The sequence below is a fragment of the Triturus cristatus genome, chromosome 3_2 (genome assembly GCF_964204655.1).
Source record: "Triturus cristatus chromosome 3_2, aTriCri1.1, whole genome shotgun sequence".
Lineage (NCBI taxonomy): Eukaryota > Metazoa > Chordata > Amphibia > Caudata > Salamandridae > Triturus > Triturus cristatus.
This window is the reverse complement of record NC_140584.1, coordinates 933,863,072-933,876,039: the sequence shown is the minus strand read 5'-3', so window position 1 is coordinate 933,876,039 and position 12,968 is coordinate 933,863,072. Positions and strand designations below refer to the sequence as shown.

The window sequence follows — 12,968 nt, the reverse complement described above, 5'->3', positions numbered from 1 at the left end:
ACCTGTTTTAAAGGTTCGTCAAGTGAGGCATAAAATCGGAGGCAATGGATAACAATTTGGGATAGTATTTTATTTAATTTTTTATTTAACCATTTTATTTTATTTTGTTATCACTTCGTTATAATGTCAACATAGCATATCCTTTGAGCAAGTTACACTTCCGTCACTGTTAGTTACAATTTGGGATAGTATAATTGGTAATCAAGCACTTGTACAGCGCTACGAGTGATCCAAGTCCCCAAGAGGTGTGGCTCACTGGTTAGAGGCGGCAGATCCGCAAGCAGAGAATCGGCCAGGGACCTAGGTTCAATTCCCGACGCGGCAGGGTCGTGGACCAGGCTCGCCTCGGTACCTACTCTAACCAGGAACACACTCGGCAACTCTGGGCATTAGCTTGCCTCATCTCCACAACGGCCTCCCACATTCGCCGGGGATGCCTGGTTTCACCTTGGAGATACCCAGGAGGGACCATCTCACAGGGATAGCCAGGACGGGTTCCCCAGCGGTCTACAGCGCCCCGACGCCTCAGGGCAGCAGTGCGCTTTACAAGACACATACATTTACATTTACAAGAGACTTGCCCCCCCCCCGCCCCCACGTGCATTCAGCTGGAGGCTGAGCCAGTCTCTTCACCACACACTCATATGTACCTCACTTCCCCCTGTCTGCACATTCAGAGCCTACAAGGTTGGCCTACAACATGGGTACTCGCAAATCTGTTCTCAGGCCATCAGCGTGTCCTTTGATGTGACCGAGGGCCGCATTGATTCCAGCAGGGTGATGGGTGGGGGTTTGTTTGGGGGTGGCGGTTGGTAACGAAGCATATACATCTAGTGGCTGAATTGCACACTTTGAAACCATAAAACCTGGGTTTAACCCTGCCTTCCCCACCATTTGTATGATCTTATTCAATTGTATTGTCCTCGAACTAGATATATTTAGAATGTGCGCTGCACAAAACCTTCTCCCATGTGTGATTTAATCAACTATAATGTTGTTCATGTATAATAGGAACCCAGGCCACCCAAATAATGCACATAACAAACATGACTCTTTGTTCACTATTGGCATCGTTCTAAACACCACTCTTAAAAAAATACGTCTCAATGTATTGATATAATCTAATGTACTATGGTCAAACAGTTCTGCATGTTAATGAAATACACTTTTCCTAAGGTCTGTTTATTAACGTCTTTTTAAATGTTCGTACTGAATGGGGTAAACAGCAGTCCAGTGCTGCTGTTGACCAAGGGGGCACATGTAAAGGTCAGGAGTGGCATACTTTGAGTATACCTGGCCCACAACGACATGGAAAGAGGAAAGATTACCGGCATGGAAAGAGAAGAAAGAAAAAAGTCAGAGGGAAGAGGGATGAGGAAGAGCAATGAGACAAGGGGATCAGACTGCAGGCCACAGCAACCTGGTCATATAGGGGTGGGAGTACCTCATATTGCTGGACCTGCTACTAAAACGTGGCAAATGCACATAAAATGGTGTCTTGTGAAAGTCCTCGAATTACGAGACATACTAAAACACGGATGAGAGGTGCATCAAAATCGGACACGGCAGAGATCCTTAAAACAAAAACCAAGACAAAAACCATGAGTACAGTTATAGGAAGATAAGGAGCCATTGTTGTCTTTAATTCAATGCAATATAAGGAAATACTCGACACTATATCTGAAGTCTTCAAATACTTGTATGAGAACCAACTAGTTGAGAGAGAACCCATTTTTTTAAAAATCAAATCAGCTTTTTAAAATTCATTTTCAAAGTTAACAGGGATTTAACATATGTTCAAACAACCCTTTACAGTGAAATTGCATTCACTAAGATTTCCTCAAAAGGAGATCTTATTTTCCCTAACTTTTTGCTTTACTGCTGTACTGATCTTGTAATTTTTTCCCACCTTTCCCTAGGGGATATTTTTCTTTTGGCTATTTGTTTTTTAACTGGAATTCTATGTCAGGACAGGAGGCGAGGATTATGCTTTTTTCCTTCACTTAATTTTCAACCACAGCCATTTATTAAACATCAAATAAAAACTAACAGTCCCATAAACGCTTGGGAATCCAGCAAGAACAGACAATCAATGACCAGCAGTCCGGATAAATCCCCTGTCTATGTTGGAACGCTCTTTCTTCACTGTTCGAAGCCAGAGATAAGTCATGTTCTTTCACTCTCATACAGGCTGATTTTCATGGGTATTCTATATGTACTGTTATTGCACTGTAATGGAGCTTAAGTGATATTATTATCTGCCTCAAACGGACCGCGGAAACGCTAGCGCGCTCCTTATGTGGCCAAATTCATGATCGCTATACTTTGTGGGGTGGTGCGTAGTGTGGTCCTCGAACCCCCAGGTTGCGCTGTGATTAGCAAGGCTCCCAGCCGCCGCAATACACACTCTTCGCATCTCTTAATGCGGATTCGGAGTTGCGTGCTGTGGTAGCCTCAGGAGCCTTGTCCTGGCCTGGAGATTGACGTCCAGTAATACTGGAGTATGTATACCGGTAAAATCCTCTTCATTACAGACATCGCTCGGTGTCTGTATTTTCCCTTTTTCCAACACCCTGCAGGGTCTGTAATTTGCTCTAGAGGCAACTCACGTCTCCGCGGCGACATAATCCCAGGCCAGATCCCAATACTACATAAAAGGGGATTGTCCGCGGGTTTAGAACTGTCAAAAGCGCATGGCCTGACCCACACACAACTTTACTGGACCGCTGGTGTCAAATCAGGCAACACTGCTCCTGCTGGCTTACCTTTGGTCTACCCTTTTGGTGCACACATCATGCAGATGTTGGAAGGCACATTTACGGAAGGGCACCCTCCTGTCTTTCCTACCTTGGAACGATGATTTCAAAGAGGCGGTAGATGCCTCTATTTATAGGGTGGTCTCGGAAGCTATGGCCCCCTTTGAGCAACGTCTCTTGAGGCACATAGTGCGGGAATGCGCAAAGGCTCCCAGGATAGACCTCGATCCTTTGGGGGCCCTAGTGCCCTCTCTTCTCCCTTAGGTCCCACAGGGACCAGAGTCATTACCATCAAAGAGACGGCAAGAAGCCAGGGTGCATCATGATGCATTTGACTGTCTGAAAAGAGCCTTCCTGGCCCAGGCCCCTAACCTTATCATGCGCCTTAGGCCTTCTGAGCCTTTCTGAGGACCTTCTCGGCCGGATTCGTTGAAGGACGAATCCCAAGGGTACTCAGACGAATATAAAGAGCCCCTCAAAACTTTGCTCCCACTCTCCTCATCCCTCACCTCCCCTGGGCCCCTCGCCCCAGACACAGGTTCGGATAGGTTAAACCCTGACAACATCATCCACCCTAGGTCTTCCGAGTGGACCCCGGTGGATAAGGTGGCTAACTATGTGACAGGGTGCTTACGGAAGCCGCTGGATAAGGAGGCTCGCAGCCGCCTTTGAGCGGAATGTCCTCACCCTACTTTGGAGGCTAAGGTCACCCTGACCCCTGAAATGTCCTCAGGATGGCCACCTTCCTAGAAAAATTTGTGAACAATCACAAGAAGGGCACTGATAGATCCTGGCGAACCTGTCAGAATAAACTGCTAGACATGGTTGAGTCCCTTACTAAGTTCTAAGATATGGGAAAGGAAGCCAAGTTTTCAGATTTCATTATCTCCCCCAAGATCCTCTCTGGTTGAGCGTAGCATATGTTCATCTTTTTGGGCAACGCCAACTGTGCTCTATCCACAGAATGCGGCAGTTCGTTGCTCCTTAGGGTGGAACAAAAGCTTGGGGACCTCGCGCCCTCAGAGGCTGGGGCGGTGGCCCAGGGCAGCCTGTTTGGTGACCCCTTCATCAAGTAGCTGGGCAAATTCGCAGCAATATTAACTTCCCTGGATAAGTCCCAGTCATCCATAAAGCAAATCTTTATTTAGTTTTCCAAGGGGCCGGTCGTGGCAGAAGCTTCTCGGTCGGCCATGCTACCGCCCAATAACCCACCATGGGACAAGACTCCAGTTGCAGCTAGTGGCAAGATCAGTCCCGCTTCATGACATTCTAACCAACCACAGGCCAACTGTTCCGCAGCAAAGGCTTCAAGGGACAAGCCCCGCTCTCCTCCAATACCGGTGAGTGTTCACCTTTCATCCTAACAAAAAGTAGGTGTTGGCAGGCAAACTTTTTCCAAGCATGGCTCTACATCACAATAGACATGTGAGTCTTGCAGACAGTTCGGGGGTTTCAAACTGAATTCTACAGTACTCCCCAACAAGAGTACCGTCCACGTCAATACAGTTCTCTCCACAGGGAGCCGCTCTCATAGACGCGGAGGTCCCCCCTGGACAAAGGTACCATTTGCCCATCTACTCCGCACCACGGCAGCTCTATCAGGAATTTATTCACTGTTGACAAAAGCGATGGGGGTCAACAACCAGTTATCAGCCTCAGGGAGTTCAAGGAGTGGCTCGTCTTCTGCCACTTCAAAATGGAGGGCATTCACCTCCTTTGGGATGTTCTGCGCCCCTTCGACTGGCTGGTTTCATCAAGATCTAAAGGATGCCTATCTGACAGTTCTTGTCTTCTCGCCCCACAGATGTTTCCTCTAATTTGTGTGACGTCACCAGACGTTCAACTTCTCCAATCTGCTCTTCAGGCTCTCGTCGGCCCCTTGGTGCTTCACAAAGGTCATTAAGGCAAGAGTGGAACATCTTTGGCTCAGGGGATGAGCCTCATTGTCTATCTAGACAACATGCTGTTATTCGATCAGTGCCCAAGGAAGCTATCACTTCAGTTGCAGATTCTGGAAGGTCTGGGGTTAGTGATCAACGAGAAGTAGTCGCTTTTGACGCCCTCCCAGTGGGCCACCTTCTTGGAGTTCCTGATAGACTCAACCACAGCCTCTTTCAGACCTTCGTCTCTGAAGGTGATGAAATTCCGACACGAGCCAAGGAAAGCACTTTCCAAGCTACGTACCTCGCTGTGGCAAATCACTCGCCTGGTGGGTCTTCTCTTGTCCTCCATTCAGGTAATCTTCCACGGAGCCCCTCATTATCGGGCTCTACAATGCCTCAAAGTGTACAGAAGGGCCCCATTACTCACAGCTACTACCACTATTGGACGATGCCAAAGAGGAGATAGGTTGGTGACTTTCCCACATGGAAGCATGGAAAGGAAGAGCAATTTTTGTTCATCTCCACACCTTGTTATAGAGTAAAATGCCAGCAAGTAAGGCTGGGGCGCGAGGTGTGGGGAGTTCTCCATAGAAGGCTCATTGTCACAACAAGAACAGACATTTCATTTCAATTGCTTGGAGCTTCTCGCCAGCTCCTTCACAGTTCCTTGTTAGACCAAGGACAGGATCCAATCCTGTGTCCTCCTCAAAATGGACAATGTATCGGCAGTGCGCTATATCAACCACTTGGGCGCATCAAGATCCAAAGCACTGTCTGATCTAGTGAACAATTTCTGGCAATATTGTCTAGATCACCATGTTTTGGTCATGGCAGAGTAACTTCCTGGCAGGCAAACCAGGTAGCCAATTGGTACTTTCGCCACTTATGGCATTCCAACCTGTGGAAGTGGAACCCGGAGGTTTTCGCCATGATCAAGAACAAATGGGTTCCATTTTCAGTGGACCTGTTCACCTCTCGGCTGGATCATCAGCTGCCCAGACTCTTACCCTGGAGACCGGATCCGCAAAATGTGGTGACTGATACATTCCTCCAAGACTTGAGTCGGGAAGAAGGCTAAGCGTTTCCTCCATTCTCAATAATCACCCAGGCCTTGGCTCAGGTCAGGAGACAGCGAGTGGAAGTGGTGATGGTCACTCCTATTTGGAGATCCCAAGTTTGGTTTCCAGTTCTCATGGAACTTTTTGGGGATTTTCCAGTCTGTCTCCCCGTTCCAAACTCTTCTAAGTCTGGATTCGATTCCTCACCGAATGGTGCTGAAGGGATCCTTGTTTTATGTGGCATGGCAGATTACAGGGGATGTTGGACGGTCCCAGGGCTTTCGAAACGCGCAGAGGATCTCCTTTCCAGGGCCTAGGCTGACACCACAGTCAAAAGGTACAGGTCGGCATGGACACGATGGGCACGCTGGTGTCTATGAAGGGGGACATATCTCATGGTTGCAGATATAGTACAGGTGCTTTTTTTTTTTGCCAGTCTGGCAAGGGAGAGCCTGCCTTATCGTTCAATCAATGCCTTCTGTTCCACTATCTCAGCGGGCACACCCCGATCGAGGGTTACCTGGTAGGGGAATACATTTTTGTATGCAAGATCCTTCGAGGGGTCCATCTTTCCCTTCAGCCAGAACTGTCCTACTCTGCGTTCTGGGATGTCAATCAGGTGCTTAAACCTTTCTTGTCATCAAAACCTAATAAGGTTTTTGTCTCAAAAGAAGCTCTCAGCAAAATTGGCCATGCTCTTATGCCTGGTCTCCTGCAGATGGGTGTTGTATGTGCGGGTCCTGGATATTACAGGTCAAGTTTTAAGAAGGGGCGTCCTTTACAGTCAGTAGATGGACAAAGTCCAATACCAGGATTATCACCTACACAGCCTTTTATGATTCCCCTAAGCTGTGTGTGGTGCAGTGCCTCAAGGCATATTACGAGATGTCAGAAACGTTTCAGCCGCTGAGTGAATGGCAACTCCTTATTGCCCTGCGTAAGCCACATAAGACGTTTTTCCGCTGGGTTCGGTGGTTCATACAGGAGGCTGGCATGGACTCCAAGGTGTTTAGGGCACACGAGTGTGATGGCCTCAAAGGAGTTCAGCCTAAGTGCTGTTTGGAAAACGTAATGAATGCGGCCGACTGGTTTTCAGATTCCACTTTTAAAAGATTCTATTTCAAGCTTGAGCTGGATGTGGCTCATTTTGTGGTGAGCAAGCTTTGAACTAGCATAATCCTTGCATCCGATCCTGACAGAGAATGAAATATTTCCTAGCTGTTGAAGTCTCAATTCTATTAGGGCCTCAGAGGCAAGGGATAGCCCACCCAGCAAGGAATCTCAACAGCATTGCCTTTCTCAAGGCTAGCAAGTATTGTACTTTCTGTTAGTTTCACCTGGTTGTATAGTGTACACAAATATGATGACCCAGGTGGGGTTTGTAATGTGATTGCTATGTTTGACCTTGATGGTTTTATTCATGCTTGTGGTCGTATTCATAACCAGCGACTCATGGCTCTCTCTTTTCGTAGGGATTGAAGTTTGTAAACAGGATCCATGAAGAGCGTGTAGTGGCATGACTTGTGCAAAGAAAGATGGAGTTCCAACATAGACAAGGGACTTTATCAGGACTGCTGATCATTGATTGGCTGTTGTTGTTGCTGGATTCCCAAGTGTTTATGTCAGTTTTTATTTGATGTTTAATAAATGGCTGCTGTTGAAAATAAAGTGAAGGAAGAAAGCATAACCTTCGCCTCCGAGTCCTTAATAGAATTGAAACTTTCCATTACAACAGCTAGGACATTTTTAATTATGTCACAGACCTTGGATTTGATACTAGGCCCTTGATGTTTTTCTTTATTCTCAAAAATTTATTTTCTTCACAACACGTCTTTAGAAATGTTGGGTTTACAAATTTAATATGCTCACAATGGTTTTTTCAATTAAAATACCATGCAGCATCCTCAAATATTTGCTTCTGAAATGCATCAAAGTCCTGTAAATTCATTTTAAGGGCAACACAATATGACCCTCCCAAGAAATGGAATGGTACATCCCTGAAGATAATGTTGGCCTCTCGCAACACATTAATTTCACCTCAATGAGGACCTTAACAATGGTGACATAAATATATATATGCACTAATGATGCAGCCAATCTCCCATATATATGTCCAAGGAGTCATTGAAAAGATCGAAACACTGAACTTCTTTCAGGGTGAACAACACACTTATCCAGTAATAGGCTTGAGCTACTGCTCTCCCTGGTTTCAAGACAGATAACCCAGTACTCGATGTGGTTCCTAAGAGGCTTGAGTTGTCTTCCATTTTCACTCAAACTTTTTTTTCTGGCATGTTATCTGTTCTGATTGAGTGAACTAGATGAGGTTTGGCTTCATATTTGAGTGGAAGACACTTTATCACCGCCCCTTTTGAATAATTGTTCGATGCGATGGAGTCTCTTGGTTAGGGTATTTCACTGGAAGCTCAAAAAACACTTTGTAGGACCATGGTGCTCAAGTTATCATATCTCGGTGAATAATGGTAATGTTGCAATAGGGGCATGGTCCAAGACTATCGATTCTATTTGGAGATTCTCGTCCATCAGTGGATATAAGATAGTCTTAGTCTATTTATTTCATACTTTTCATTTGAGAACTGAAATATTTCACCAGTTAACTTTTCAAGATCTACAGAAAACTAATGGTGTCTAAAGAGGTTTACTCGCGGGCGGGTGCTCGACCGTGCGAGGATGAACTCGCGGTGATAAATCATCAGTGCTCCAACTACAAAAATAATTGCCAGCACTCACAGGAAATGTTTCACGTTCTTTTAATAAACGGGTGTAAAGACAGACACGTCTCGGCAAGTGCCTTCATCAAAGTCTTTGTTCCACGTCACGAGACTTCATTAAATACATCATTGCCCATTGGTCAACAATTTTTAGTAATAATCAATAAAGGACTAATAACATGACATTGGTTCCGTCAGTTCTAAAACCATGGCCACCATCTGATAATAATACATATATACATTTCATTCAATCTTAAATGCATGATTCAAAAGAAAACATGGTAAAATTCAAATTCATGATTCAAAATTTACATCATATTGTCAAGGTAGCTGTGCGTGATGAATCATCACATCCAACATTATTGGGCCCTGAAGGGCAACTGCTATTGCCAGTATATAACTGTATGTTGATGCACAGTACATCTTTCCTTCAAAATAGTGATAACAACACTTAGTAGCAAACTCGGGACCTAACCAGGCTATTATCACATTATTATGTCCTGAATGGTCTACCGCTACTGCAGTACTGATACGCTGGGTTACTGGAATAATCCAGTAACACCCATGGCGACAGAGGAGAATTGAAGCTACTAGTAAACATCATCTATGAGCCGTATAGTTAAAATCTGAAAATACGTTATGACGCCCTGAATGGACATGACATATGTCCATGCATTTAGATTACTCTCCGGTACATTTAAGATATTTTGATGTGGCTACAATTGCATAGTGCAGACCCGTTCTAAAAAAGCAAGAAAATTAAAACCAGGCAAAACCTATAGTGAAAGAAAGTACACTTGAAATTTAATTAATCTAATTCCGCTACCGTAATTGGTTTTCCAAACATTATCTATACAATCTCCATATGGACTGGATATTAATGTCAGCGTGAATTACACGTTTATGTAAAAGGCCTTACATCCTGACAACTCCATCTAATACTCAATATCTAAATACATATTCTAAAAGGAAAGGTGCATAGTGATAACATGTGAAGCTTTCATAAGTGTACTTCCAACTCCTCTTCGCTGTTTAGACCCAGAGGAGCCTTGGTCTGTCAATAATTGTAGGAAAGTAGAATCTGCTTTCATGGTTACCCCCACTTTTTGCTTGATGCCAGTATGTGTTTGTCCTAGTCTGACAGAGATCCTCCTAATCAGGACCCCAGTCACTGTGCTTTCTCCCCAAATTGACCATGGTAAGTACTTCTGAACATCCACAATTGGCTACTGGTGTACCCTTGTAAGTCCCTCGTATATGGTACTAAGGTATCCAGGGCATAGGTACACAATATGTCTCCCATGGGATGCAGCATGTATTGTGCCACCCATGGGAGCCCACTTAAACTGTGACTACAGGCCTACCATTGCAGCCACTGTGAGTTGGTGCTTACCCCTTTCACGACAGATATAAGTTCTCTTATATTTGAGGTCACTGCACTTCAAACCTACATGTCACCACTATGGCAGGCTCTTCAAACCTCAGGGCAGGGTGCTTAGTTATAAGTGTGAGGGTGCCCTGCAAACGCAGCATACCCCTATAAACCCTGGAGTCGATTCTTGAGGCTTTGTAAGTGCAACCAGCCATTTTAATACATATAATGGACATGAGTCATTACGAGATGTCTAACTATATAGTGGCTGCACCAAACACGGTCATGTTTGGTATCAAACATGTTGGAATCATGCTCCAACACCGACTGCAGTGTTGGAAGTATGATCCCATGTACTTGGGGGCTCCCTTGTGGTACCCCCCTGTACTCCCAGTTACAGCCTTTCAGAGTCTGACACCAAGCTAGTGCTGCTGTCGACAAAAGACACGATTCGGTCCTCCTGCTGCTGAGCCAAGCTCAAGCAGGGGAAGGTAGAACAATAGGTTTACTGTCGCAGGGAGGACAGGACTTAGTGTATTGGGCTGGGGTGGGGCGCTTGCCAGCGCCACCAGATTGCTTCGAAGGGCACATTTGGTGCCCTCCTTGCATACTTCAGTTTGAGTTAGTTCAGGGAGTCCTTGGCTCCCGCTCTGGTGCAAAACAGGGCAAAGAACATGGGAGTATCCTCCTCTCTGTCCCCTCCTCTGGGAGGGACCCCAGAGTTGTTCCAAACCTTCCCTTAGGGTACTTAAGGACCTACCAGTGGATGGATCCTCAGATTTGTTGTGGGACAAGATTCACGACTGAAACCACGTCACTCTTCGGCTGTCTGGACACTTGGACTTCGCCTGGAACCGAGACTGCACCAAAGAAGGCTCCTGCTGCCACAGGTCTCACTGTTCTGCAAGTCTTCTTCATCTGTATCTGTGCTTCTTCCAGGATCTTCACCAGACCTGTGGGCATCAAGGACACCGGAAGTAATTTCCCTTAGAGTGAAGGAGTCACTCACCTGCTACTGCAGGCACAGCAACGAAGCTGACCGGTCTGCTGCTCCAGACGTCCCACGGGCTTTGAAAGGCTCAGCAACATAGGTGGTAGTTCCGCAACTCTCTCGAGGCCTGACATGTCCTCTCTGTAATTTTGAGGCCCGTGTCCCTCGTCGGAACCGCTGTGACCGAACCGCTGTGCACCGTGTTGACTTGTCATTGCCAAGGCTTGTTGGCTCTGCACTCTAAGATCTTCGGTCTACAAGAAGCTCCAGTTTCCAGCATCTCTTCTTGCCAAGTACAGCGTCCTCACTGCATCTTCTGCACCGTGGACCTTCCTTCTTGGTGAGCGGCTTTTGTGACTCCTGTGCCTTTGGTCTGTGGGTCCTCCTGAGGGTATCCTTCTACTTCAGTGGCCTACCCTGCTCTGACTCTCCTGCTTGTGGAGACTCCCTTGAACCTTACTAGCCCCAACGTTGCTCCGCCTTCGCTCTCCACTGGGACCAAGGCTTATTGGTGCTCGCGCCACACACCGACCACCTGGTAATCGACATCCGGCGTGGGACAGCTCGTGCACTGCTCCTGGTCTTCCTCAGCATCGCCTGGTCCTCACAGTTGCAGCAACAAGGTTAACATCAACTCGTCTGAACCGTCTGGCATCGTTGGGAATTGCTCTTCCGTGCCTCCTGGTCACTCCTGAGTGGCATAGACTCGGTCGCCTCTGCTTGCAGGTTCTTCACGTCTAGAATCCACCTTTGGACTCCACCGGACCGCTCCACCTTCTTCTCCAAAGGCACTTATCTCCACGTCTTCCATTGTCATCTACGGAGGTTTCTGAAGTCTCTTCACCCCATGCCCCTGGCTTCCCTGGTCTAGGTAACCTGGTCTCCGGGGCATCCATGGGTGGGGTGGCTCTCCAACTTTCCGTCGTCCAAGGAAATTGTTTGGGGCCTTCTGGGAAGGGTCCTCCTGCAAAACTGCAACTGCAACTTCTCCTTTGACTTCAATTGGGCAGGCGGCTGTGTACCCACTATGCACACAGCCTCCGTGGGGATCTGAGTACTTAGCTTGGGTGGTTCCTTGTGTCCCTGGGTCTTCGGTCCAAGTCCCGTCCTCTTCTGCAGTTCGCATTCCACTTTCCTAATATATGGTTTGGTCTCCCCCTGGTGACTACTGAATTTTGTGCTACTTACCTTATTGCAATTGAAGTATTGTTTTGTATTTGTGTTGATATCTCTGGGTAGGAGATACATCAATGGGTATGGGGATGTTGTGTAATTAGCAGAAGTATTTTTATATAAACACTGTGTAGTTATTTTTTGTTTAACCAACACTACATGATTAAAGTGGTGAAACAAGCTGCTTAACACTCCTTCAAGATAAGCCTGAAGGCTGCTCTCCATAGCTACCACTTTGAGAGTTTTCTATGGTTATTTAAGACTACTAGCCTTGCCTGAGGTGCCCTCTCCAAGTTCTGACCTCAGAAGTGGGTCCTGCAGCTCAATTTCTGCCAAATCTGAGGTGACACAGAGCAACGCCACGCAAAGCCTCGCCGCACACTCTCTCAGAACTGACGCCAGACGAAGTAAAGCCTCGCCGCTTAGACTGCGCCCCAGGAACCAAAGAACTCTGTTTAGCGGGCCCAACATAGTCCCTGTAGTTGGTCCGTGCTCCATCGCGGTCGGCCTGAACTTTGGATGTGTAATGGTCCCTCGCAACCCAAAGTAACCTTTTAGCGCTATCAGCTTCCAGCATTTATTTCTTCAATATTCAAAATCTCGACTTTTACTTGATGGATTTTGATCGTTTTGGCCTTGTTTTACTCAGATAAATCGTTTCTATTTTTCTAAACTGTTGTGGAGTCTTTTTTGGTGTATTTACGGTCTTGTTGTGTGAATTATTGCACAAAAACTTTACACATTGCTTTCTAATTTAAGCCTGGCTGCTCTATGCCAAGCAACCAGAAGGTGAGAACGGGATAATTTAGGATTCTGTTGTTACTTACCCCGACTAGGATTGGGGTCCCTACTTGGACAGGACGCATACTTCTGCCAATCGGATACTCAATTTCTAACAGACCCCAAATTTGCTCTCCCTCAACTGGCTTCCCATACAGATGAGAGCTACCTCTAAAATACTATGCACTGCCCACATGGCTCTTCATGGTGGCTCTTCCAACTA

General features: G+C 46.3%; 1 protein-coding gene across 2 annotated transcripts in view; it reads right to left on the bottom strand.

Moving 5' to 3' along the window:
* Positions 1 to 12,968, bottom strand: part of BRIP1 (BRCA1 interacting DNA helicase 1) — a 1,188,160-nt gene that overhangs the window by 765,661 nt on the left and 409,531 nt on the right. The window lies entirely within an intron of this gene.